The sequence below is a fragment of the Panthera onca genome, chromosome C2, assembly GCF_046562875.1.
Source record: "Panthera onca isolate mPanOnc1 chromosome C2, mPanOnc1 haplotype 2, whole genome shotgun sequence".
Taxonomy (NCBI): domain Eukaryota; kingdom Metazoa; phylum Chordata; class Mammalia; order Carnivora; family Felidae; genus Panthera; species Panthera onca.
In genome coordinates, this window is record NC_138347.1 from 78,962,911 (window position 1) to 78,990,143 (window position 27,233).

General features: G+C 37.7%; 1 long non-coding RNA gene across 1 annotated transcript in view; it reads left to right on the plus strand.

The window, feature by feature from the left end:
- Positions 1 to 6,119: 6,119 nt before the first annotated feature.
- LOC132683511 (uncharacterized) overlaps positions 6,120 to 27,233 on the plus strand; it is a 41,013-nt gene continuing 19,899 nt past the window's right edge. The window contains exons 1-2 of the long non-coding RNA XR_009612266.3: positions 6,120 to 6,360; positions 23,128 to 23,315. This is a non-coding gene — a long non-coding RNA (uncharacterized LOC132683511). The remainder of the gene's footprint in view (positions 6,361 to 23,127; positions 23,316 to 27,233) is intronic.

Genomic DNA, 27,233 nt, shown 5'->3' on the forward strand with positions numbered 1-27,233 from the left:
AATTAAAAAAAAAATAAAATGGGAATACAGAAGATTAGTTGACTGGATATTGATGATGCCCTTGGGAGGAGCTCCCCTGTCCATTTGTTGCTATGACCACTGACGTCCTCCTTGGGAAGTTCTTCCTTATCCATATCCTCTGTGGCCATATCTAAAGTGAATGTGCTTTTTTGCAGCAGTCCAAAATTTACAGCCAACTTCTTGCTGGTGCAAATATGAAGAACTGAAGAAAACATAAAAGCATTTTCAGTCCTGGGCCATGGTTTCTTTGATGTGACAATGCACCAGAAAATTTGGTAGGTTTAGAACCTATTTCCTTCTTGTCAGTTTCTTATACAAATACACACAAAGTCTCTCCTAGATAGAGGGGAGCATGAATATTGGTGAGCATTACTGGTTTCTGCTATAATTACCCACTGTGTAAAAAGGGGGGGGGGATAAGTATATGCATTTATATTTGCTTGTTATTTTAAAAATAAACAGTAAAAGGACAAACACAGTGAGAAAGGGAAAACAGAGAGAAGAGAGACAGGGGTGGGAGCCAGATTTTCCGTTTATATCTGTTAACATTGTTTAGAGTTTTGAACCACATAAATGTATTACCATTTCCAAAAAAATAGCAACTTTTAAAATGAACATAAAGAAAACCTGGTGCTCACTGCATCCAAACAGTCTGTCTTCCTTTGGCTCTTCAGTAGCATCAATTCACTCTGTGGGTTTCACTGATTGTGTTTACTTCCACCAATACAATTAGATGAGCACATAGAATCAGGGACAAGAGCCACCTGGTAAGATTCACCCCTAAATTCTCCGCTCAAGAGTATAACGTTCTCTAGCTCCTCATAGAGGGGATGGCAAGAAGTGGGCATAGCTATAGGTGCCCCTAAAAGGCCAGAATGGCACATAGATATTGGTGCTCCTGAAGAAGATTATAGAAAGGACAACTCTAAAGAAGAAATGAATATCAATATTGAGCCATAGCATTCTTTGACATAAATAGAGCCTTTTTGGAAAAGGTCACATTTGAGTAAATGGAAAGAAAGAAAGGACTTTCCAGACCAGCCTGCAAGAGAGAACTGTGATACTAACCCATCCAAGGATCAAACTGAATCTCTAGTCCATACTCAGCCCCCCACAAATGAAAGAGACTAGGCAACACAAAGGGATTTTGAAGTCAGTCATTATACAAGGCATAGCTCTACAAATGTGTTCTAGAGTAATCAGCCACAATAGGTTTCTCTCTATATTAAAGGGTAGTCTTAAAGAAGATGGAACAAACTTGATCCATGTAGTCCTAGAGAACAGAATGAAAAGCCTGGATGAAAATCCCCAAGGATTTCCCAAAGGTAAACTTTGTTCCAAATTGAGAAAAATTTAAAACAATTTTCTAGAGATAGCATGGACCACTGTGCCACTTTGAGGGAGGGATGTAACATAAGCATGGGGGTCAACTGGCTAGAGGTACTGTGGGAGCACTTTGAGATAGATGGTCCTTGTGGATGACTTCAGCACTCTCTCTCCTATTCTCTCCCTCTCTGTGTCACTGCTTGAACAATATGCATGGGATGTGGACCAAGTAGTTAGTTGCAGTCAAACGTAATCATCATCTCCAAAACCACAGCTGCAAGTGACAATGGCATGTGGAAAAAAATGCAGTTGTTGGGCCTTTAACACACCAAGGAATAAGCTGTAGAGTGCACATTATAGAGCTCCGTGTGAAAGATTCAAAGCCATTAAAAAGACAATAACAATAATAGCTGATATATATTGAAGTCTTAAATATATGTGCTAGGTGTGGTTGAGTGTTTTTCATATATTAAATCATTTAATCCTCTTGGAGGGGTGGCCTTTGAGAGATGCTTAAAAAATAAACAAGACACTGACATGTTGATATAATGAGAAGGTAGAATATGACTTAGTTCAGGTCCTAGGTGAAGCCTGTGTTGGTTTATAGCAAGATCCAAATAATATCCTTAAACCCTGTATGGCATTGGAGAATTCTGGTTCGGTATTCATCAGATGAAGGATGATGTCTGCAGACAAAAAAAAAGATGTAGATTCAGAAAATACCTTAGGGTAATCATTTATCAACATGCAGCTCCCGGGAGAATGGAGTAAACAGATTTTTTTTTTTTTTTTAATTATGGAGTTTGGAGAGATTTGGAGAGCCTGGTATTAAGTATTCTGCTCTATAACCAGAACTGTTAAACCACCAGGAATAGACTTAAGTGTTTCTATTGTGGTGGCTGAGCATGAAAATAAACAGATTGAGCCAACCAGATTGGCAAGTCTCTTCACAGTTCAACAGTTCACATCTAAGAATCACAAATAACCTCAAATCACAAACCCCTGAGAAAGATTTTGAATTCTAGCAAAGGAGAATGGTAAAGACTGGGGCTAATAACCAGGGAATCCTCATTTCAAGTCCCAGTTTTGCCGTAAGTGTTGATAACACTTGGCCACAATCGCTAATCTTCACATTCAGCAAGCCTCTTGTGATGGATGTGAAGAGGCATGGCCTTGATCCCCCTTCAAGAAAGGTCCTGCTTCCCCAGCTGCTGAAACTGCTATCATGGACTGTCTTTAGCTGTCAGCCTTCCGGGGCTGCAGGGCTTCAGGTGCAGAGCTTCCTTGGCCAAGGTGACTCCTTCCTGGTGTGGTACATATCCAAGAACGGATAGAGACTGGACTAAAAAGTCCTGGCCATTGCAATCAAACTGGAGCACCTCTGGTGGACCATTTTAGCTCCAGCGCTTCTTGTGGTGTTTGTTGAGGTGACCAGGCAACCGAGTTCCTGAATGACAGCTCCACTTCTTCTGCCCTCTCCCACATTTGCCCTTTTCTTCCATGGGTGCTGATCCTAAGGATATAAACATCCCAGCAAACATCCTATGAACTAATCTCTGTAGCAGGGTCAACAGCCAACCTTCCACAGATCACTAATCACTGAGCTAGGGTTTAACTGGATCATCTTTCAATGAAACAAAGGTTGAATTTGCATGGAGTGACCTTGAAAAGTCAGTTTACCTCTTTGGGCATTAGTTTTCCATCTACAAAATGGGAAATGCATATAAGGGCTCTTCTATATCTGTAAGCCCCTATTATATGGAATCTGCTCAATGGCCATACAGAACAGGAAAGCTCTGTCTACACAGTGTGAACCCAGCATGTGAAAAATTCAACCTGATTAAAACATTATCTTCCAACCCAGCTCTCAGGTGCCTACTGTGTCACATTTCTGCCCTATGACTTAGACTTCAAATCTGTCAATAGCTGAAATATAAGGAAGTACCTGTGAAATTTAGATATATCACTTCTTTTCACATGAACAGGCATTGAGAAAGAAAGTAACAAGGACTTAAAAACAAAAACAAAACAAAAAAAAAAACAAAACAAAACTCTGGCCTCTGCAGAGGAGAAAAGGGTTTAAACTGTGGAAAACAAACTGTCCTGAGTCAAATATATTTTCGTTGGGGCAGGGGTTGGGTACATGAGGCAGTGTACCTCGTGTTTAATGCTCTTCATACCCAGAACCCACTAGGCTCAGGAGTATCATAGAGCAGGCACTAGAATCCAAATGACCTATCTTGAACCAAGGGCTGCTTCAACAAGATGTGCCACTCAAGGCAGCTCAGGCATCCCGGGATGAATTCCTCTTCTGTAAAATGGACATTTTAACAATTTCCCTGCTTTTCTTCAGGGATCCTGGGAAGATGATGTGACATGTGGATATAAAAACACCTTGATAAGTAAAATAGCAACACATATGTGTAATATATTTTTGTCATTTCTGTATTTCCAATTCTCACAGTCAGAAAGAGTCCCAGGTTATTGAACTCACCTTCTCTTCAGCATCTTTCAATAAAACAAAGGTCAAGTTTCCTCAAGGGAAAGAGGATTCTGGGAAGATGGTGGAGTAGAAGCATTAGGAACCTTCCTCTTTGTCTAGACAATAATTGCACTGGCAGAATTTATCTGATTTAACGATTTTGGAACTCTGGAGTCTACTGAAGTCTTTCAACTTCCAGAGAAGTCTTAGAAAACAAAGTGCAGTTTGTTTCCGTCCATTTTAATGTTCAGATAGTAACAGCTACCCATCCCACACCCTCAGCTCCATGGCAGGGAACTGTGACCATGTTTCAAGAGCAGCTTCTACCAAAAGCCAGGATGGGCAAAAAGGGCTCTATCTTCCAATTATCTGAGATCTTTGCTGCTGATCAGTCATACAAAGAGGTGGGTGACCTCTTTCTTACACTTCCTTCTATTGTTGGAAGTCTCTCCCCACTGGCTGAAGTGAATTTCTGGGGACTTAAAGGGCCAGTGTACTTTTTCTTCCTCCCTTCATTTTTCTCTTTTTCCTCTTTTGGAGGCTAGATATTAAAGACTAGGACATGCAAAAACAACGGCACATATAGAGAAAATTAAAAAGTACGTGCCCAAGGGAAAACACAGATTCAGAAAAGGACTGAGAAGACCATGAGTTTACATCTCATGCTAAACCTGGGCACAGAGACAGTCTACATCAAACAAAACAAAAGCAAAAACAGGAAACCCAGGCAGGAGGGGTAGAATCTGATTTCCAGAGTTACCACCTTATTAGATTTGAATGTCCAATTTTCAACATGAAATCACAAGGCATATAAGGAAACAGAAAAATGTGTCGTATTCAAAGGAAAATGAAATCAACAGAAACTATCTCTGAAAAAGACTTGATGGCAAATCTATTAGACGAAGACTTTAAAACACCTCTTTTAGTGTGGGAAATAAATTTAGAATTCTGTATGCTTGCACCAACGGGTTAAAAGGCTTAGAGCAAAAGCTGCCACAGGGTGAAAATACCCAAGGCCAGTAAGACCAAGCATAGAGGCAGAAAGCAACCACTGCACCCAAGATTACCTAGTGAAAAGGGCTACCCTTGAGGCATCATGCTCCAGTAATCTTTAACTTTGGAGATAACAGTCACTTGGCTGTATCGCCCACAGAGAAACTCTTGTCTGTCTGGTGTCAGATGCCAATATATTATTGTGCTTTAATCTCAACTTCTAATGCCACTCGCACTCCAAACCTTTTGCTTCTTACACACACAAATTAATGGCCACTTTCTTATTGTTTTCTTCTGCACGTTCACCACATATGTAAAACCTTGAAAGCTCAATAAATACAGAGACAAAACCCCTGTTCAGGGCTCTTCTCTCCTCCTGGACATTAGCCCCTGTCATATTAAAAAAAAAAAACTTTTTTTTAAGTTTATTTAGTGTTTTTCAGAGAGAGGACAGAGCACGAGAGGGGTAAGGCAGAGAGAGAAGGCAACACAGAATCCAAAGCAGGCTCCAGGCACTGAGCTGTCAGCACAGATTCTGATGTGGGGCTTGACCTCACTAACCGTGAGATCATGACCTAAGCCAAAGTCAGACGCTTAACCCACTGAGCCACCCAGGTGCCCCATAGCCTCTGCCATTTTCAATTCTGCTTCCACTCTCTTGTTGGACAAGAGAGAACTGCAGACTCAAAGTCAGTGACATTTTAGAGATGTTCAAAGAACTAAAGGATGATGTGGAGAAGGTAAGAAAATGGTGTATGAGCAAAATGGAAAAAAAAAAAAAAAACTGAAAAGAAACCAAAAAGAAATTCTGAAGTTAAAAATATAATAATGAAAATGAAAATTTCACTGGAGGGATTCAAAGACAGATTTGAGCAGACAGAAGAAAGAATTATCAAATTTAAAGATAGGATAATTGACATTATTGAGTCTAAAGAACAGGAAAAAAAAAGATTAAAGAAAAGAGAACAGAGTCTAAAGAACACATGGGATACCAAGTGACCAACATACACATTTGGGAATCTTAGGATGAGAAACAGCAAAAAGGGTATCTGAAAAAAGAATGTTTAAAAACTTCCCAAAGTTGATTCAAGGCTCGAATGTAAACATACAAGAAGCTCAACAAACTACAAGGAAGTTGAACTCAAAGAGATGCACACTGAGACACATTATAAACAACTATTTGAAAGACAAAGACAAAGAGAGAATCTTGAAAACAACAAGAAAGAAGACACTTGTCACATACAAGGAATTCTCAATTAAATACCAGACTTTTCATCAGAAACCTTGGAGGCTAGAAGACCGTGGGCCCATATATTCAAAGTGCTAACAGAAATAACTGTCAACCAAGAATCTTACATCTGTCGAAACTGTCCTTCAAAAGTGAGGGAGAAATAAGATATTCCCAAGTAAACAAAAGCTTAGGGAGTTCATTACAACTAGACCTGCTTGGCAAGAAACGCTCAAAGAAGTCATGTGAGGTGAAATGAAAGGACATTAGATAGTAACTATAAGCCATATGAAGAAAGATCTCAATAAAGGTAAATACTCGGACAATTATAAAAGCTAATATTATTGTACCAATAATTTGTAACTACTTTGTGTCTTCTACATCATTAAAGAGACTCATACATTTTTTTAATGGTTATTTTTGAGAGAGAAAGAGAGAGCATGAGTGGGGGAGGGGCACAAAGAGAGGGAGGGGCAGAGAGAGAGGGAGAAAGCGGGTCTGCAGTAGGCTCTGTGCTGACAGCAGAGAGCCTGATGTGGGGCTCAAATTCACAAACCAAGCCATGAGATCATGACCTGAGCTGAAGTCGGACTCTTAACCAACTGAGCCACCCAGATACCCTGAGACTCATACATTTTTTAAAAAGTGAAGAGACTCTTGGATACTGTGAACAAACTGAGGGCTGATGGGGGGTGGGGGAGAGGGGAAAGTGGGTGATGGGCATTGAGTGAGGAGGGCACCTGTTGGGATGAGCACTGGGTGTTGTATGGAAACTAATTTGACAATAAATTATATTTTAAAAAATTAAAAAAATAAAACAAATTATAACCTTTAAAAATAAGTAAATTAACTAATTAATTAAAAAGTATTAGTAGGAGTGTCTGGGTGGCTCAGTCAGTTAAGCATCCAAATCTTGATCTTAGCTCGGGCCTTAATCTCAGGATTGTGAGTTTGAGCCCCACAGTGGGCTCTGTGCTGGGTGTGGAGCTTACTTTAAAAAAAAAAAATGTGTTAGTCTAAAAGCTAGTGTTATTGTAGGGGCACATGGGTCGGTTAAATGTCTGACTTCAGCTGAGGTCATGATCTCACAGTTTGTGGGTTCAAGTCCCACATGGGGCTCTGTGCTGATAGCTCAGAGTCTGGAGCCTGCTTCGGATTCTGTGCCTCCCTTTCTCCCTCTTCCCCTCCCCTGCTTGCACTCTGTCTCTCTCCCAAAAATAAATAAACATTAAATTTTTTTAATAAATAAATAAATAAATAAATAAATGCCAGTGCTATTATAGCTTCAGTGCCTAATTCCACATTGTCTTTTCTATAAAATTTAAGAGACTAAAGAACATAAAAGAATTATTGGTTATGTTTTGGGGCATACAAAACATAAGGATGTGAGTTCGTGATGCCAATAACCAAACAGGGTGGGGACAGAACTGTAAGGAGCAGAGTTTTTGTATGTTATTGAAGTTAAACTGCTTATAGCAAATAAGAATGTTATAATTTTAGGATGTTACTGATAATCTCCATGGTAACGACAAAGAGAATAGCTATTGAATACATGCAAAAGAAAATAAGAAATAAGCGTAAACATTTTATTACACAAAACAATTAAAGGCAAAAGAAGTCAGCAATGAAGGAAATTAGGGGCAAAAGATATATAAGGCAGATAGAAAATAAATAGCGAAAGATACAAGTAAGTCCTTACTGATAACAATTACTTTAAATGCAAATGGATTCATTTCTCCAGTCAAAAGACAGAGATTATCAGAATGGATAAAAACACAGGTTGCAACTATATCCTCTCCATAAAACACTCAGTTTATTTCCAAAGACACAAATAAGTTGAAAGTAAAAGGATGAAAATAGATATTCCATGCAAATAGTAACCAAAAGAGAACAGAACTATACTACATAAGACTAATACTATATAAGATAAAATAGACTTTAAAACAAATGAAAAAAAAATATGAGACAAAGAAGGAGTTAATATATTAACAAAGGTTCAATAGAACAAGAAGATATAACAATTGTAACATTTATGCATTTAGTGACAGACCGTTAAAATATATGAATCAAAAACAGAATTGAAGGGAAAAATAGCAGATCTGTAATAATAGTTGAAGACTTCAATCTCCCACTCTCAATAATAGTTAGAACAATCAAACAAAAGATAAGTAAGAAAACAGAAGACTTAACACAATGAACTATTTCTAAGAGATATATACAGTACACTCTACCCAACATCAACAGCATGCACATTGTTATCAAGTGCAGAAGGGACATTTTCCAGAAGAAACCATATGTTAGGCCACAAATAAAATCTTAATAGATTTTAAGAGATAGATATACACATTTTTTACACCAACCACAACAGGATGAGGATAAAGTTAGACACGAATAATAGGGGACGTCTGGGTAGCTCAGATGACTGAGCATCCAACTTTTGATTTCAACCCAGGTCATGATACCAGGGTCATGGGACTGAGCCCTGCATAGGGTTCTGAGTATGGAGCCTGCTGAGGATTCTCTCTCTTTCTCTTCCTCTGCCCCTCTCCCCATCTCATGCCCTCTCTCTCTTAAAAAACAAATCATAATAATAAAAATAAAATAAAATAAGAAACGAATAACAGAAGTAAAACTGGAAAATTCACAAATTTGTGGAAATTAAACAAGATACTCTTAAAACAAAGGGTCGAAGAAGAAATCACAAGAGAAATTAGAAAATACTTATAGATGAATGAAAATGAGAAAACAACATACCAAAACTTAGGGAACATAGTGAAAGCAGTGATAAGGGGAAATTTGTAGCTATGAACAATTACATTAAAAAAAAAGAAAAGAAAACTCAAATCAACAATCTAACCTTGCAAACTAAGGAACTAGAAAAAGAAGAATAAACTAAACCCAAAGTTAGAAATAGGAAGGAAATAATAAAGATGAGAATAAAGATAATGAAACAGAAAATTTTTAAGAATAGAGGAAAATCAATGAAGCCAAAGGCTGATTCTTTGAAAAGAAGAACCAAATTGACCAACTTAGCAAGCTAAACTAAGAAAAAAAGAGAGGAGATTCAATTTCTAAAATTAGAAATGAAAATGTGGATATTACTACCTTATCTACAGAAATAAAAAGAATTATAAAAGAGTACTATGGAAAATTATATACTAAAAAAAATTAATAACCTGGATGAAATGGACAAAATCTAGAAACGCAAAATTCATCAAGATTAAATTATGGGAAAAATTAGAAAATATTAATAGACCTATAACCAGTAAGGAGATTGAATGAGTAATCAAAAGTCTCTCAGAGGCACCTGGGTGGCTCAGTTGGTTAACAAGCATCTGACTCTCAGTTTCAGCTCAGGTCATGATCTCACGGTTTTGTGAAATCCAGCCCTGGGTCAGGCTTTGTACTAATAGCAGGGAGTCTGCTTGGAATTCTCTCTCCCTCTCTGCCTCTCTGTCACTCTTTTTCTCTCTCTCTCCCTCTCAAAATAAATAAATAAACTTAAAAAGAAATCTCTCAACAAGAAAAAGCCCTAGACCTGAGGGCTTCACTGATGAATAGAGAAAGAATCTATTTCAACATGATAAAAACCACATGTGAAAAACCCACTGTGAACATCATACCCAATTGTGAAACACTGAAAGTTTTTCCTCTAAGATCAGGGACAAGGCAAGGATGTTCATTTTCACCATTTCTATTTACCATAGAACTGGAAGTTCTCACCAGAGCCAATTAGGCAAGAAAGGGAAATAAAGAAGTAAAATTATCTCTATTTGTAGAAGATATGGATCTTAGATGTAGAAATCCCTAACAATTCTATCAAATAAAAACCCCACAAACAAAAAGAAAAACAAATAAACAAAAACCTGTTAGAGTTAATAGATGAATTCAGTAAAGTAGCACGATACAAAGTCAACATGCAAAAGTTAGTTGCATTTCTATGTGCTAGCAATGAGCAACCTGAAATGGAAATGACAAAGACAAGTCCATTTAAATAGCATCAAAAATGTCCATCAAGTGATGAATAGATAAAGAAGTTGTGGTTTATATATACAATGGAATACTACTTGGCAATGAGAAAGAATGAAATATGGCCTTTTGTAGCAACGTGGATGGAACTGGAGAGTGTTATGCTAAGTGAAATAAGTCCTACAGAGAAAGACAGATACCATATGTTTTCACTCTTATGTGGATCCTGAGAAACTTAACAGAAGACCATGGGGGAGGGGAAGGGGGAAAAAAAAAGTTAGAGAGGGAGGAAGGCAAACCATAAGAGACTCTTAAAAACTGAGAATAAACTAAGGGTTGATGGGGGGTGGGTGGGAGGGGAAAATGGGTTGTGGCCATTGAGGAGGGCACCTGTTGAGATGAGCACAGTGTGTTTATGGAAACCAATTTGACAATAAATTTCATATTTAAAAAAATAAAATAGCATCAAAAAGGGGATGCCTAGGTGGCTTAGTTGGTTAAGCATCTGACTTCACCTCATGTCATGATCTTGTGGTTCCTGGGTTCAAGCCTCATATCAGTCTCTGTGCTGACACCTCAGAGCCTCGAGCATGCTTCAGATTCTGTGTCTCCTTCTCTCTCTACCCCTCCCCTGCTCACACTCTGTCTCTCTCTCAAAAATAAATAAACATTTAAAAAATTTAAATAGCATCAAAAAGAGTAAAATACTTAGGAATTAGCCAAAAAGATAAAAGACTTATTAAAACTACAAAATGTTACTCAAATTGAATAAGACATAAATAAATGGAAAGAAATCTCGTTAATGAACTGTAATACTTAATATTGTTAAGATGTCAATAGTATCCAAAACAAGCTACAAATTCAATGCAATCTCTATCAAAATTCCGATAACCTTTTTTTTACAGAAATAGAAAAACCCATCCTAAAATTTATATGGAATCTAAAGAGATCCCCAAATAGCTAAAGCAATCTTGAAAAAGAAGAAAAAAAACTGGAGGATTCACATTTCTGATTTCAAAACTTAATACAAAGCACAATAATGAGTAGAGTGTGATGTTGGCATAAAGAAAGACATATAGGCCAACGGAATAGAATATAGAGTCCAGAAATAAATTCTTGTGTTACGGTCAAATGATTTTTGACAAAGGTGCCAAGACCATTTAATGGGGAAAGGACAGTCTTTTCAACAACTGGTTCTGGATAGCCACATGCAAAAGAATGAAATTAGACTTTTTACCTGATAGATAAAAATTAGCTCAAAATGGATCAAAAACTTGAATATAAGACCTAATGCTATAAAACTCTTAGATAAGAACATAGGTCAAAAACCTTACGACATTGGATTTGGTAATTTCTTGAATTTAACACCAAAGGCACAGGCAACAAAAGAAACAATAAACAAATTAGACTTCATGAAAAATTTTTTAATTATGCATCAAAGGATGATATCAACAGAGTAAAAAGGCAACCCAAAGAATGGGAGAAAATATTTGCAAATCATATATCCGATAAGGGGTTAATATCCGGAATAGATAGAGAACTTTTAAAACTCAACAATAAACAAAAATCCAATTCAAAAATGGGCAAAGGACTTGAATAGGCATTTATATAAAGAAGACAGAGAGATGATCAATAAGCACATGAAAAAATGCTCAATATCACTAATCATTAAGGAAATGGAAGTCAAGACTACATTGAGATACCACCTTACATCCATTACAATGGATACAATAAAAAAAAATGTATTGAAGAGGTAATGGAGAAACTGGAATCCTTGTGCTCCATTTTTGGGAAGGTATAATGATACAGCCGCTATGGAAAGCAACATGGTAATTCCTTAAAAAGTTAAAAATAGAATTAACATATGATCCACAATTCCACTTCTGGGGATATACCTAAAAGAATTGAAAACAGAGTCTCCAAGCAATATATGTTTATGGCAGCGTTATTTACAATAGCTAAAATGTGGAAGCAACCCATGCACTTAATAAGTGCTTCAGCAGATGAATGGATAAGCAAAAGGTGGTATATGCATCATGGAATATTACTCAGCATTTAAAAGAAAGGAAATTCTGCGATATGCTACACCATGGATGAACCTTGAATATTATGGAAATTAATAAAACAGTCACAGAAAAATAAACCAGTCACGGAAAAAATACTGTATGATTCCAGTTTTTTGAGGTACTTAGAATAGTTGAAGTTATAGAAATGGACAGTATAATTGTTTTTGCCAAGATCTGGAGAAAAGGGGAGAATGGAGAGTTGTTGCTTAATGAGCATAGAGTTGCAGTTTTATAAGATGAAAAAGGTTACAGAGATAGATAGTGGTGAAATTGTACAACATCATAAATGCATATAATACCACTGAAGTGCACGTTTAAAAGTGATTAAAATGATAAATGTTATATGGTGTATGTTTTACTACAATCTAAAAATGAATACACTTCCAGGGAAGATGACAGATTAGGAGGACCCTAAACTTCCCCCATCCCATGGATAAAACTGGATAACACTCACATCAGTGTAAATAACCCAGAAAAATGACCCGAAGACTGGCAGAACAAACTCTCCATAGCTAAATGTAGCGAAGAGGCCACATCAAAGAGGGTAGGAAGGGTGGAGACATGGTCGGGAGCTAAACAGACCACAGGACTGTCCAAAGGAGGGAGGGACACCTTCAGCACGGAGAAGGGAAAGAAACTGACTCTCACACCAGGGAGCCCACATGAGAAAACAAATTCCCATAACATATGGCTTTGAAAACCAGAAGGACTACATATCACAGGTTCTTACAATCAGTGGGGCTTAGCACCTAGAACTTTAAAAATCAGTAGGCTCAGCTCTGGGAGAGCCAGGAGGGTGGAGTTCCTGCCCTTAAAGATACAGCACAACAAACAGCCCCACAGAGATACAACATAGAAGCAGCAATTTGAAAAATGCCTGGGGTATACAAGAGGGAGATTTATTTACTAAACTCAAAACATGTGCTAGAGGGACAGCAATCACTGGAAGACTTCTTCAAGAACAAAAGAGCTGGCAGGAACCATTTCCTTCCCCTGCCCCCCCCCCCAGCTAGACACAGGAATACCTATGGGAACCAACACAGTGCCAACACTCGCTCCCTAACTGAAGAGCACACTCCACCCCCACGTTTTCTGCAGACATGCCCTTTCCAGCTAGGTCTTGGCTCCAGATATCCTTCCAGAGCAGACACACACAAACCTTGCCAACATTGCAGGCCCAACCTCTGTGTTCCCCTTCAGACCTGTCCTCTCCAATACGCTCTTAGCTGGAGTTTGTCCAAAATGGTGCCATAAGCCTAGCAGTGTTCAAGCAACCCCAACAGGGAACAGCACTACTCCAAAGTGACTCCTGCCCTGGGGAAAAGGAGAAGATAACCACACACAGCAGTTTGCGGCCCAAGCAGTGGTCTGAGGACAGCCAGCTGGTCTGACTACAGGCCCCACCCACCAATGAAAACTTCTTAGAGGACAACACAGGGAGAGCACCCTGAAGTTTAGTGCTACCACATCTATGGCAAACGCCTGCTCTGAATCAACTCAAACCCAAGGTGGCCCCAGACTGGCAAACTCACAGTATGGGAACCAAACCTTACCCACAATAGGCAAGAAGAGCCACTGCAGATGACTGGACTGAAGGCAAAAGTGGTTCCGCCACAACAGCAGAGAGCACACAACACACACAGGAAACCCCTTGAAACACCAGGTTCTGGTTAACAGAGCATATTGCACTACAGGGCACTACCGGACCTCTTCTTCATAAGGTCACTATTTTCAACCACAGGAAACATAACTGATTTTCCTAACGCATGGAAACAGACACAGAAAGTTAGACAAAATGAGGAGACAGAACAATATGTGGAATAGATTAAGGAACAGAACAAAATCACAGCAAGAGAGCTAAATGAAACAGAAACAAGTAATATGCCTGATAGAGAATTTAAAATATTTTTCATAAAGACACAGATTTTAGAAAAGATTGGAGGACCTCACTGAGACCCTTAACAGAGAGATCAAAAAAAAAAAAAAAAAAAAAAAAAAAAAAAGAAATCAGAGTTGAAGAACTCAATAACTGAAATTAAAAATACACTAATGAGGGGTGCCTGGGTGGCTCTGTCAGTTAAGCGTCCAATTTTGGCTCAGGTCATGAAAGCTCAGAGCCTGGAGCCTGCTTCAGATTCTGTGTCTCCCTCTCTCTCTTGTCCCCCTCCCTTTGCTCCCCCCCCCATGCTCTGTCTCTAAAATAAATAAGCATTAAAAAAATGTTTTTAAATACACTAGTGACAATAAATAGTAGGCTGGAGGAGGCAAGAGAACAGATTAGTGACCTGGAAGAGTAATAGAAAGCAATCAAACTGAACAGGAGAGAGAAAAATATTAATAATAAATGAAAATATACTTAGAAAACTCAGCATCAAGCATCATAACAGTTATATTACAGAGATCCCTGAAGGAGAAGAGAGGAAAAAAAAGGGGCAGAAATCTTATTTGAAGAAGTAATAGCTGAAGACTTCCCAAATCTGGGGAAGGAAACAGAAATTCAGATCCAGGATGCACAGAAGGTCCTCAACGAAATCAAGTCAAGGAGGTCCACACAAACACATGTAGTAATTATAATGGCAAAAAGTAGTGATAAAGAAAATATTAAAAGCAGCGAGAAAAAAGAAAACAATTACGTACAAGGGAAACCCCCGTTAGACTATCAGCTGATTTTTCAACAGAAACTTTGCAGTCCAGAAAGGAGTAAAATATCTGAAGTGCTGAAAGAAAAGAACCTGCAACCAAGAATACTCTCTCCAGAAAGTCTATCATTCAGAGGAGAAGAGGAGATAGTTTCCTAGACAAACCAAAGTTGAAGGAATTCATCACCACTTAAAGCAGCCCTACAAGAAATGTCAGAGGGGATTCCTGGAGTAGAAAGGAAAGACCATAAGCAGGAGTAAGAACAGTACAAAGCACAAAAGCGGTAAAATTAAGTATATCTATAAAAATCAGTCAAGATATTCAAAAAATGAAAGGATGTAAAGTATGACACCAAGTATCCATAATGTAGCAAGGGAGTAGTAAAGAATAGGTCCAAACCTAAGCAACCATCAACTCAATGTAGACTGCTTATGCAGAATATGTTATTTACAAGCCTAATGATCACCACAAATCAAAACCCAGTAATAGATATACAAAAAGTAAAGAACAATTTAAGAAACAAAACAAATTATTTACTAAGGACTTCAAAGTCCTAGCATGCTCTGGTTCCTTCTAACCTTTCTCATATCACACAAAAACATTTTTGTTTCCTATGTTCCAGCCATACTGGTCTTCTAGATGTTTTTCAAATAAGCCAAATTCCTTTTCATTTGGGAGTATTTGTATAGTCACTCTTCCTTTTCCTAAATCTTAGTACTGGCTCCTTCTGTTGTTTCCAGCCACAGCTCACATTTTACACCCTCACAGAGTTCCTTCCTGAACACACAATTTAAAATACACCCCGTTACTCTTTATCCCCTCACACCATTCGATTTTATTCACATCCAAACTATGTCATTCTTATACTTCCATGTCTGTTTGTTAATTGTTTACTCCCATAAGAACATAAATTCCATAGCAACAAGAATATTATTGTTGTTTCTTTACTACTAAATCCTCAACACATAAAATAGTGCCCAGCAACATAGTAAAAACTCCATACGTTTTTTTTTTATTTTGTTTTTAACGTTTATTTATTATTGAGAGACAGACACAGAGTGTGAGCAGGGGAGGGACAGAGAGAGAGAGGGAGACACAGAATCTGAAGCAGGCTCCACGCTCTGAGCTGTCAGCACAGAGCCTGACATGGGGCTCAAACTCACAAACCGTGAGATCATGACCTGAGCCGAAACCGGACGCTCAACCGACTGAGCCACCCAGGCACCCCTCCATACGTCTTTAATTGAACAAGTGAGGGAAGGAAGGCAGGAAGGCAGACAGGAAGGAAGGAATATGAGTTTTAAATTTTGCCCTGAACTGTTTTACTGTTTTTACTCATAACACTTCTTGCACCAATTGTATGTTGTTGTTTTTTTCCCTCAAACTAACCAATTATGATACCAACTGGACATTCTACAGTTCAATTCAATCCTTATACAAAACTGTCTCCACTTCAGATTTCAGCCATATATATCAGCTCCTCAGGTTATCCACATTTCTGTCTGACTTGGCTACAAGTGTGAGGATTCTCATAACTCACCCTCCCCATTCTCCACAACATTTTATAATTTGCTAGAACAACTTATAAAACTCAGGAAAATGCTTTACTTATAATTACCAGTTCATTATAAAGGCTACAATTTAGAACAGCCAAGTAGAAGAGATACGTAAGACAAAGTACTGGCGGGGGAGGGGGAGGCAGAGCTCCTGGCTCTTTTTAAGCACGCTACTCTCCCAACATCTTGATGTGCATACAACAGCCTAGAAGCCTTCTATCTTATTTTTGGAACATTTTTTCTTTAATTTTTTTTTTTAATGTTTATTTTTGAGAGACAGAGACACAGACAAAGTGCAAGCAAGGGAGGGCAGAGAGAGAGGGAGACACAGAATCTGAGCTGTCAGCACAGAGACCGATGAGGGCCTAGAACCCACAAACTGTGGGATCATGACCCGAGCTAAAGTGGGACACTCAACCAACCAAGTCACCCAGGTGCCCCATATTTTTGTAGAGCTCTATCTCCAGCCGCTCCCCACCCCCCCTACTCTTCCTGGAGTTTCATGGGTGAGTTTCATGGCTGAGAGTTCTGACCCTCTATTCACTAGTTCTTTCCCCTGATCAGCTCCATCCTCTGGGTATCTAGGGGCTCTAAGTCATTTTATTAGTATAAACTCAGGTGTGATCCAAAGGGGCTTGTTGTGAATAACAAAAGACACATCTATCACTCAGGAAATTCCAAGGCTTTTAGGAGCTCTGTGCTAAGAACCAAGACAAACGCCAAATGGAATAAAACCGTGGATTGTGAGTAACTTGCTCTGTGAGTGTTCCACAAGATGAGCAAACATTTCTAATAACTTTTAACTTGATAAATGAGTGATGTCTTGCAATAGGAATAGTACATGATGCTGAACATCACATGATCACAACCGAGTCAATGGTTCTTCTCTCTCTCTCCTCCCTCCCACCCCATTACGGGATTGTGGGTGATCGCCAATGCAATGTCACATTTCCATGAAATCCTCAAAAGGAGGCAAAGCAAGTGTCATTGGATAGGTTCCTTGTTAAAGTTTCATGAAAAGAAAAAGATTCCATTGAGCCAATAGATAGAAGCGATTCATTAGTGATAGTGAAAGCCATGCTACAAAATAACCCTCCTCTCATCTCCCTCATGCTGGCCACAAAGGTTTTCAAAGGTAAGTGAAGGTTAATGTGTTTATTTTTCTTTTATATTTTGTATTTTCTTTATTATATTGTATTACATTACAGTATTGCAATCATTTTTATATGGATATTTTGGGGTTGTGAACAAATCATCTGAGTTTCCATTATTTCTTATGGGGAAATTCGCTTTGATATACAAGTGCTTTGGATTACAAACACTTTGGATTACAATTCTGGAACTGATTACACTTGCAAACCAAGGTTTTACTGTATATTTTTATATTATATCACAGCCCCTAAGAGTAAACTTAAATCCTGGTGTAGAAGAAGGGTCTATCGCTAAGGTAAAGACAAACTGGGGAAGAAGAATCACATGCCTCAAACCGGAAATTAAGGGTTGAGGGTTCTGGATTTCTCAATCCAGAAATTAAGGGTTGAGGAAGTGGGAGGTGAAGGGATGGAGGAGAGGGGTATAGGGTAAGGAAGAGTACAGATGAACTGCAAAAGAGGAAGCCTCCCTCTTTACAGTCTATGAGACAGGCATCAAGATGCATCAGAGATAGCTACTGGATTGTAGTGTTCAGACATGTATTCCCTGCAGATATTCCCAGGAGCTAGAGAGATAAGTACTCTTTTCAGGAACCTGAGAGGTTGTGCTCATTCATTGAGGCTGAAGGGTAGGTATGTCAGTGAGCTAGTTGGGTACAATCTAGGGTGACCAACTCGGCCCAATTTACCTGGAACTGTCCCACTTTTAAAATGGAAATTCTCCTGTCCCGGAAACCTCCTCAGGCCTGAGCAAACAAGGAAATTGAGAGTGTTTACAGGAAACCACCTGATGACATCTGTGTGATTACAGTGAGATAGGCCCAGGGGAAAGTGGCATACACAGAAACAGAATTGATGTGTCTTTAGCCTAGAGATTCTTGTACCTATGCCAACTCTTAACAATATGTGCCATAGGGAAAAAAAATGAATGGAGAAAGGAAAGAAAACGCAAATAATCTCAATGAAAAAGTATATCGTACTGGCACCAATGAGCCTCAATTCCTCTGAGTCGTTTTTCCAGCAATGAAGATAGAATTTATGCCAATTCACCTGTCCCCTCACACTAAGCCCCTCTTGTGGTCAATTTCTTCATGGCTAAGAGATATCTACAAGACCACCTTCTCATATCACTAGAAAATGCATTTGATCAACTTCAACATCTTTTCCAGAATCAAAGATACAATAAAACAGGAAGTAGGAATAGATGGATATTCCATTTTGATTGCTGATCCTTTGTATGGGAGAGTTTCTCTCTTCTAGTAGCTTAGAAACATCTGTTTGTCCATAGTGTTCTGGGTCTTTTTTTTTTTTTGGTTCATTCTGATAGGCACCACATATACATGGTGTCACATCCTTTGGATTGACAAAATTGAAGAAAATTGTTACTTGTTTTATTTCTTCTCCACTGTTTAGTTTTTCTTTCTTCTAGCTTCTAGTAATTGATGTGGGAGCTTATGGTTTAGTCTTTCAATTTTGTTTGTTTGTTGTTGTTGTTAACCATCTCTTTGAGTTTTTATTGTAATTACTGACTTATTTCTTTATTTTTTATTCCAACCATGTTTCACACATTTTTATTACCATGTTTTTAAAATTTCTAAAAAAATCTGTCTTGTTTTCAGGTGCTTTTGTTTGTTTTGTCTTTAAATAGATGAGACATCTTTTTGTTATTTCCAAGATATTCTATTTTATCTCTCTGAGGAAATTATTCACAGTATTTTAACTGGTGTCTTCCATTATGTCTGTTTTTTTCAATTTCCTTTTTATTTGTTATTTTACTTATTTATTCAGTCTGTTTGTGAGAGATTTTTTTCACATATCTTTCGTTTTTTCTTATAATTATCTGTTTCCTCTGCCAAATTTTCTATTACTGTGAGAAAATTTTCTTGTTTTTATTACAGAACTCTTTGTATATAAAGGAGGTTAGCCTTATAGTTCAGCATGGTAACCATTTTCCTACCAATTAATCATTTGTCTTATTTGAGAACCTATATAAAAATTTAAATTTTGTATGATTAAGTTTAGTCATTGTTTATTTCAGAAGTTTTACTAATACTGAGGCAAGCCTTCTATAATCCAAGATTGTATTTTATAAAATATTGCACTTGTTTCTAAAACATTTAGTATTTCTTTTACATTTATACCATTAGTCCATCTGGGACTAATTTTGGTATAAAAAGTAAAGATTCTACTTCATTTTTTCCCCAAATAACTAGGTACTTGCCCCAACATTAATTGTGAGAAATTCACTGATGTGAAATACTATTGGTGTCAGTTAGGGTTACATTTAGCTAAATATCTTAGAGACCTGATCAAAGTGATTGAATCAAGTAGATTTTTTCAGAAATCTACTTTTTAAATCAGAAATTTGAAGGTAAAAATCCTGGACTTGGTTTTGTAATGCCGTTAGATCCCAGGCTCTATTCTGCTCTTTATATCTTTATTCTAGTGGTTGCCTCATGTAATATAAGCCTGCATCATTCATCACATAAAATATTCAGGAAGAAAGAAAGAAAAATAGAAGAAGGAGAATAAAGAGAAGGTGAAGTATATTATAGATTTTATGAGTATCTTATGGATGATACTTCCTGTAAGAGAGGCTAGCAAATAAATTTTTAAAGCTATACATATTGCTACACTAAAAAAATATTAGGCTTCCATTAAAAGAGAAAAGGAGAATGGATTTTGGATACACAACAGTGGTGGGTACTAAATTGTTACATGTGGACTTGATAAATCACCTAATGCATTTGATTGCATATAAAATAATAATGCAGAATATTTTACAAAACCATTAGAGCATATGGAGATTAATTATCTATGTGAACTAGAAAATGAAGAAAATTAAGAAGCAAGGCAATTATTAACTTCAGGAAAAACAAAGAATTGTACTAAAACTCAAACATCATGGTTTACTCTTTATTTCAAATATAAACCTTGAGATGCCTAGGTGGCTTAGTCAGTTAAGGATCCTACTTTGTCTCAGGTCATGATCTCACAGTTTGTGGGTTTGAGTCCCACATTGGAGGCTCTGACAGCTCAGAGTCTGGAGCCTGCTTCAGATTCTGTGTATCCCTCTCTCTCTGACCCTTCCCCACTTGCACTCTGTCTCTCTCTGTCTCTTAAAAATGAGTAAACATTTAAAAAATTTTAAAAAATAAACCTTGCTTTTATAATCAGAACAACATAATGGCAGCTGGGTGGCTCAGCCAGTTAATTGTCCAGCTCGTTTTCAGCTCAGGTCATGATCTCACAGTTTGTGAGTTCAAGCCCCACATCTGGCTCTGTATTGACAGCATGGAGCCTGCTTGGGATTCTCTTTCTCCCTCTCACTCTCTGCCCTTCCCCCATTTGTGTTCATTCTCTCTGTCTCTGTCTCTGTCTCTGTCTCTTTTTCTATCTTTCAAAAATAAATAAACATTAAAAAAAGAATTTTATAATCTTAACAATGTAAACACAGAAGTCTGACTTCAGAAGGGAAGAAAAACTATTTTAAATATAGCCTTTAAAGTTTCCTTTTTTCCGTCCTTGTTCATCCCCTGAGCTCCAGGTTACATGTATCAAGGACCCCCTGAGACTAGTAACAAAAAGAAATCACAGACTCTATGAGTTGCAGTGGACTTTATATCAATTAGGATAACTCACCAGCTTAATTTTTCTCTGCATTATCCCCAACAAGTGGTTACTTAGCTTCTGCTTGAACATCTTCACTGACAGGAAGCTCACTATTTCTCCAGACAGTCCATTCAATTCCTACACAGCTCTAATCACTGCCAATCATTCCCTATAATCAGGTCAAGGTCAGCCTACTCTAACTTTGTTGTATTCATTTTTCTACTCCCTAAAGTCATACAGAATTCCTCTTTCACGAGAAAGTAATCAGCTATTTTAATACTGTTGTCAAGCTATCCACTCAAAATCCCCCCCATGTTAAATTCTTCTCCAGGTCCTCCAACCATTTTTAAATGATACGATTTCACATTCTAGTGACAATTGGGTATCTTCTTTTGGATGCGCTTCATCTGGTTAATGTCCCTCTTAAAATGATGCACCAGAACAGGACACATGATTGTCAGATTAAGTGGCAAAAAAAACAAAAACAAAAACAAAAACAAAAACAAAAAACAAAAAAAAGAAAGAAAAGAAAAAGTTTCTGAATTTTACATTATATTAGGAGGCATCATATAAGTTTCCTTTGGGGTCCTTTTGGCAAAAGATAAGACTGTTTGTGCTTAATAAAAACTTATGGAAAATTATGAATTCTATTCCCTAGGCCTTTACCAAACACCTCTGTCCCCATTCGCTATCCACAATACCGAAAAGGTTTTAAAGTCTAGGTGTGAAGTAAGAGAGAATGAGGTCTGGGTGAGCCAACCTCTCTTCCAGGAATCAAAGAAGAATTATAAACTAAGATTTTTTTTAAAACCATCCTGAATATCAAATAACCCTAGGATGAGATCTTTTTCCAATACCCTGCCCTACCCACAAGGAGAACATGTCCCAATTTACTGGAGTCAAATGGCCAGACTGTTTCTGATCTGCAGTCTCTGTCAGTATTCTTTTCTTCACATCTACTAATTCCTCTTCCTTATATTCATTTAGAACACACTAATGGAAGTAGCCTGCCACGTGGCTTGCCTTTTTGCCACTTTTTCTCAGGAAATGTGATTAAAGAACTTGGAGTGGGCTGTTTTACACACAAATATTCAGACAGTCTCTTAGCAATAAATGGCTGTCGCTTCTATTATCTGTCTGGCTTTGAGTTCTATTATCTGTTGTGAATTGGTGCAGGGCTCTGTAAAACAGTTTTTAGGCAGCCTCATTACTCCCTTCCACACCTTCTGCTCCATCTGAGAGTGCTGCTGCTATGATTGCTGGGTAATGTTTGCCATTAGACAAGGCACATAAAAGAATCAAGCTATGACTAATTCGCTTGATGGCTGTGTGCCCTGTGTCATGCTCATTAACACCTCTCGACTCCGTTATTAGAGAGAATCACAGAGCAGATCTCAGCAGGCTCACATTTATACTATAGGATGCTTTATTTTTCCATCGGAGCCACATCCTTATCACTGACTTGTTCTGATCACCCTTACCTTCTACCCCAGGCCTATTCTACCCTGCCACACTTAACTGGGTCTTTCACTGAGTAAATAAATGCTTATGGGACTCTGTTGCCAATAGAGGGCTTTAGATTGTCAGGAAATGGGGGTCTATGCCCTCTAATGAATCATATACTCGTCTTTCTGCTGAAAAGTCATCAGAGATGCTCCTTGTGGAAATCCAAAGAGAAAATGATAACAACTTAAAATATTAAAGTATACCCAGCCTTTTTATAAGCATTATTTCCTATGAGGTTTACAACAACCCTTTATGGCAGGCTGCATAAATAGTACTCTATCATTAACTTTAACACTAGATTTTCTAACTCAGAAGAGATACTATATAAAAGAAAAGTAAGCCATCTACAATGCTGGGCAAAATATAAAGAAATAGTAGTAGTTGTGTTTGACTTTCCCAAGCTTATTGATCAAAGCAGAGAGAAAGGGAGAGAGAGAGAGAGAGAGAATATTTTCCTTAGTACTGACTCACAGTGTTTTGAACCAAGACTATAGGGGCATCATACTTACCTACCTTAATCATTAACTCCAACTGTAAGTTTACATTGTAGCCATCACTAATGTTTATTGATATCTAGGTATCCTCTACCTCTGAGGACATGGAAAGCTGCACTAATCCATCTCCTGAAGTTGGACATAACCATGTGATTTGATTTCACCATGAAAGTTGAGTGGATGTGACAACTACAGTTTGCATGTGGAAGTATTTAACTGCAGATTCTTGAGACTACAGCTTGGCTTTTCCTTTGCCACAAGAATTATGGAAGTATGTATCCATATGGAGGTACCATAAGATCTAAGCAGCCTTAAATACCGAGTTAGCAAGTTGGGGACAGTTGCCCTGGAGAAACACCTAGACTTTCAGTAGAATTTGAGCACTAGACAAAATTTTGCTATGCTAAATTACTAAGATTTTGGAGTTGTTTGTTACCGTAGCGTATCTTAGTCTATACTGACTGATGTAGTCTTCATTTGCTCTAGATGTATCCTAAAATTAAGCCATTTGTAGAAATGGAAAATAAATGCGACCTAGCCAAATGAAAAAAAAAAGTAACTGAAATTAAAGTCAAAAGTCCAATCCACTCTAAGACATGAACTCTACCAGGTACCATGCATTGGTTGTCAAAGTTTTTCACTGCACAAACATCAGATGAGGACAAGTGAATTCTGAAATCTAATTCATGCTTTATTTACCAAGCTGTGCATCATGGTTCAGAGCTGTGTCCACCCGCGGGTAGCTTTTTCCAAATCACACAAAAGTGCTTTATATGAAAGCTGAAACCCTGAACTCAGATCTCACATGTAGGATGACTTATGAGACATTACGCAACTTATCTAAAGCTTCCTTTTTTTTTTATCTTTAAAATATGTACAAAAATCTTTACACTTTGATTGTTAAGAGATTTAAATTGAACAAGTTATGTAAAAATGTATACATAGTGTCCGCATAAACCAACGGCACTCAAGCCTGAATAACCAACTTTGATCATTTAAAGACTCCATCAGAAAAAGTGGAGGTAATCTAAATAAGTGGTTTGAGAAGCTTCACAAATGTGAGTTATATTGCACTTGGTCCAGTGTTATGATAATATGTGTGTCCAAGTGACAAAAACCTGGTTTGAACCAGTTTAGTAAAAAAAAAAGAGAGTAGAAGGTAATCGGTTCCCATAAACTAAATAAGATTTGAATAAGAAAAGCAGGAGAAGAGGAGAGATGAAGCTTGACTTTAGAACAACTAGAATCAGGGACTTGAACATGACCATGCCTCTTTCTTTTCCTATGTTTGTTTGTTTTTTTTCATTTTTGCTCTTTTTCTCTATTGTCACAGTCCTTCCTCTCACTGCAAACTGGATGTTCTGAAGAAGAAAACAGGGCTGCCAAAAGTTCTTGAGATTCCCACAAGAATACAACAACTAACACTTCCTCTCAATTACATTTCCAAAAAAATATAGAAATAATTCTGATTGCTTCATCACATCAAGGACCTACACTTAGACCAATAAACTGTTTCCAGGAAACAAAAGACTCCAACTGTTTCAACTTGAGTAATATGCCATTTTTGGACCAGTAAACACTATGGACAAAGATGGGATCAAGGTCACGGAAAGTCATAGTAGTCCCGTTTAAAATCAATTGGTTGGAATGGGGAAAAAAACAATTCCTAAAAGAAACGAAAGGTATAGATTAGACAACACTATAGATGTCTTTTTTAGATAATATTTTAAGGTGAATCAGTTGGGGAAAGTGAGGATAACAAAAACAAATTCAACATTATGATGGGGGAAAGGAGAACCAATTATCTCTACCATGGGTCCAGTGGCAGAATTTAGCAATGTATTTCTATTTGAATAATTATCCAGAAAGACAGATTTCCTGAGGCAGCTGGATGTTTTCCCATCCATTACCTCTCCTATCACAGGGTTACCATTCACTCATCAAGAGACTTGGGTAAAGAAATCATCTAACTACATTTTCCTGGAATTCCCTTTGTTATGTGACTATACATTAGTGTTTGCCAATAAGAAAAATTCACATGACATTTTGGTAGGCAGAAATGATTTGAGAAATCAGCGTGGCCACACCGGTGGCCAGAGGTAAGTTACATAGTTGATTGAGAGTTTTATGAAACTCAAGAGTTGCAGCAATTTCCTGGTGAACTTTTTATAACTACTTTACTTTAGAATTTCAAGATGTTTCTCTGATATTTTGACTGCACCCTTCTTAATCTTCCCTTTCTCAGTTAATCCTTAATTCCTACATTAAAATAGTATTACATATTCTACATAGAATCCAATATTTTACATATTCTATATCCTACATAGAATGCAATACTCTATATATTTTATATTCTATATAAAATATTATTCCTGCATTACTTAGAATAACTGTGTTTTCCTTTCCTAACAAATTGTGGTACAGGTGGAGATCTAGTTAAATAAAAGCAAAGAGATTCTAGCCTGGTTGGTTATAAAGTACCTTCAAAGATCAAGAATCAGGGTGGATTGGGTAAAGAAAAAGATAAAAAAGGGGCACCTAGGTGGTTCAGTTGGTTAAGCATCCAACTTCGGCTCCGGTCATGACCTCGTGATTCATAAGTTCCATCCCTACCCTGGGCTCTGTGCTGACAGCTCAGAGTCTGGAGCCTGCTTCAGACTCTGTGTCTCTCTCTCTGCCCCTCCCCTGCTGGTGCTCTGTCACTCTCTTTCTCTCTCTCTCAAAAATAAATATTTTTTTAAAAAGAAAAGAAAAAGACAAGTAAGAAAGAGAATCCATGCATTTACTGCCCAATAAAATAATACAGCAAATCCCAAGGTCCAACATGAGAGGACATACTTCCCCATAAAATACCCAAGAGTAATTTTTCCTTGTGTTACAAAGAGTAAGTGGGACAATTGGTAATTGTAAGATGAAATAATATTGTATCAACTTCAATTTCTTGATTTTGATCATTGTACCGTGGTCAGGTAAAGAATATTCCTATTCTTTGACACATTGAAGTTGTTATGTTTTGCAACTTACTCTCAAGTGATTCAAAGAAATCAGATGGCATTTAAAAAAATGAAAGAAAAGTAAACTGGAATTCCCAACCTTACCTAGCAGAATTGAAGAGCCCACCTGTTGTGTGTCAATGGAGGCCAATTTGGGAACCCAGCTTCTACCACGACATTATAGTAACAATGCACTGCTTTCTTGCCCTTACCCCTGCCAAAGTGGAATCAGAGAAGACAAGCTCAAATGGAGGGTTTGGATAAGATCTGGTTTGTCATAACATAGTGCCCAAAATGTCCATGTTTTCCTGAGAAAAAAAAAAATTCATGCCAACACCAGAAAGATCTCGAATTGAATGAAAGAAGAAAATCAATAGATGCCAACACGGAGATGACAGTGATGTTAGAATTATTTGACAAATGTTGTAAAGCAGCCATCATAAAAAGACTTTAATGAGCCATTATGAACACAGATGAGATACATGAAACAAAGAAAGTACCAGTGAAGAAGGAGAGGTCCCGGCAAGGAATATAAAATACACAAAGAACCAAAATTTTAGCACTTAAAAATACAACAACTGAAATTTAAAAATGGATAGATTCAAAGGTAAAATGGAGGAGACAGATTAATTAGTGAACTTTCTTTTTAAGTTTATTTACTTATTTAGAGAGAGAGTGAGAGAGAGCAGGAGGAGGGGAGGAGAAGAGAGAGGGAGAGAGAGAGAATCCCAAGCAGACTCTGCACTGTCAGCATGGAGCCTGACATGGGACTTGAACTCACAAACTTTGAGTTTGTGATCATGACCTGAGCCAAAACCAAGAGTCAGGTGCTTCATCAACTGAGCCACCCAGGTGCCCCTAATTCGTGAACTTTAAGACCAATGGAAATTACCCAATCCAAAAACAACAGAGGAAAATAGACTGAAAAAAAAAATGAGCAAAGCCTCAATAACCTGTGGGAATAAAAAGAAAAAAATCTAACATTGGTGTCTCTGGGGTTCTAGAAGAAAAGGAAAAAAGGGTGGGACTAAAAAATTACTTGAGGAAATAATGTCTGAAAATTTCCCAAGTTTGTCCCCCCCAAAATTAACAAACACAAAAATAACACATAAACCTCCAGATTCAAGAAGCTGAGAAAATCCTAAAGAGAAAAACCCCAAAGAAATTCACACCAAGACATCAGAGTCAAAGTCCTG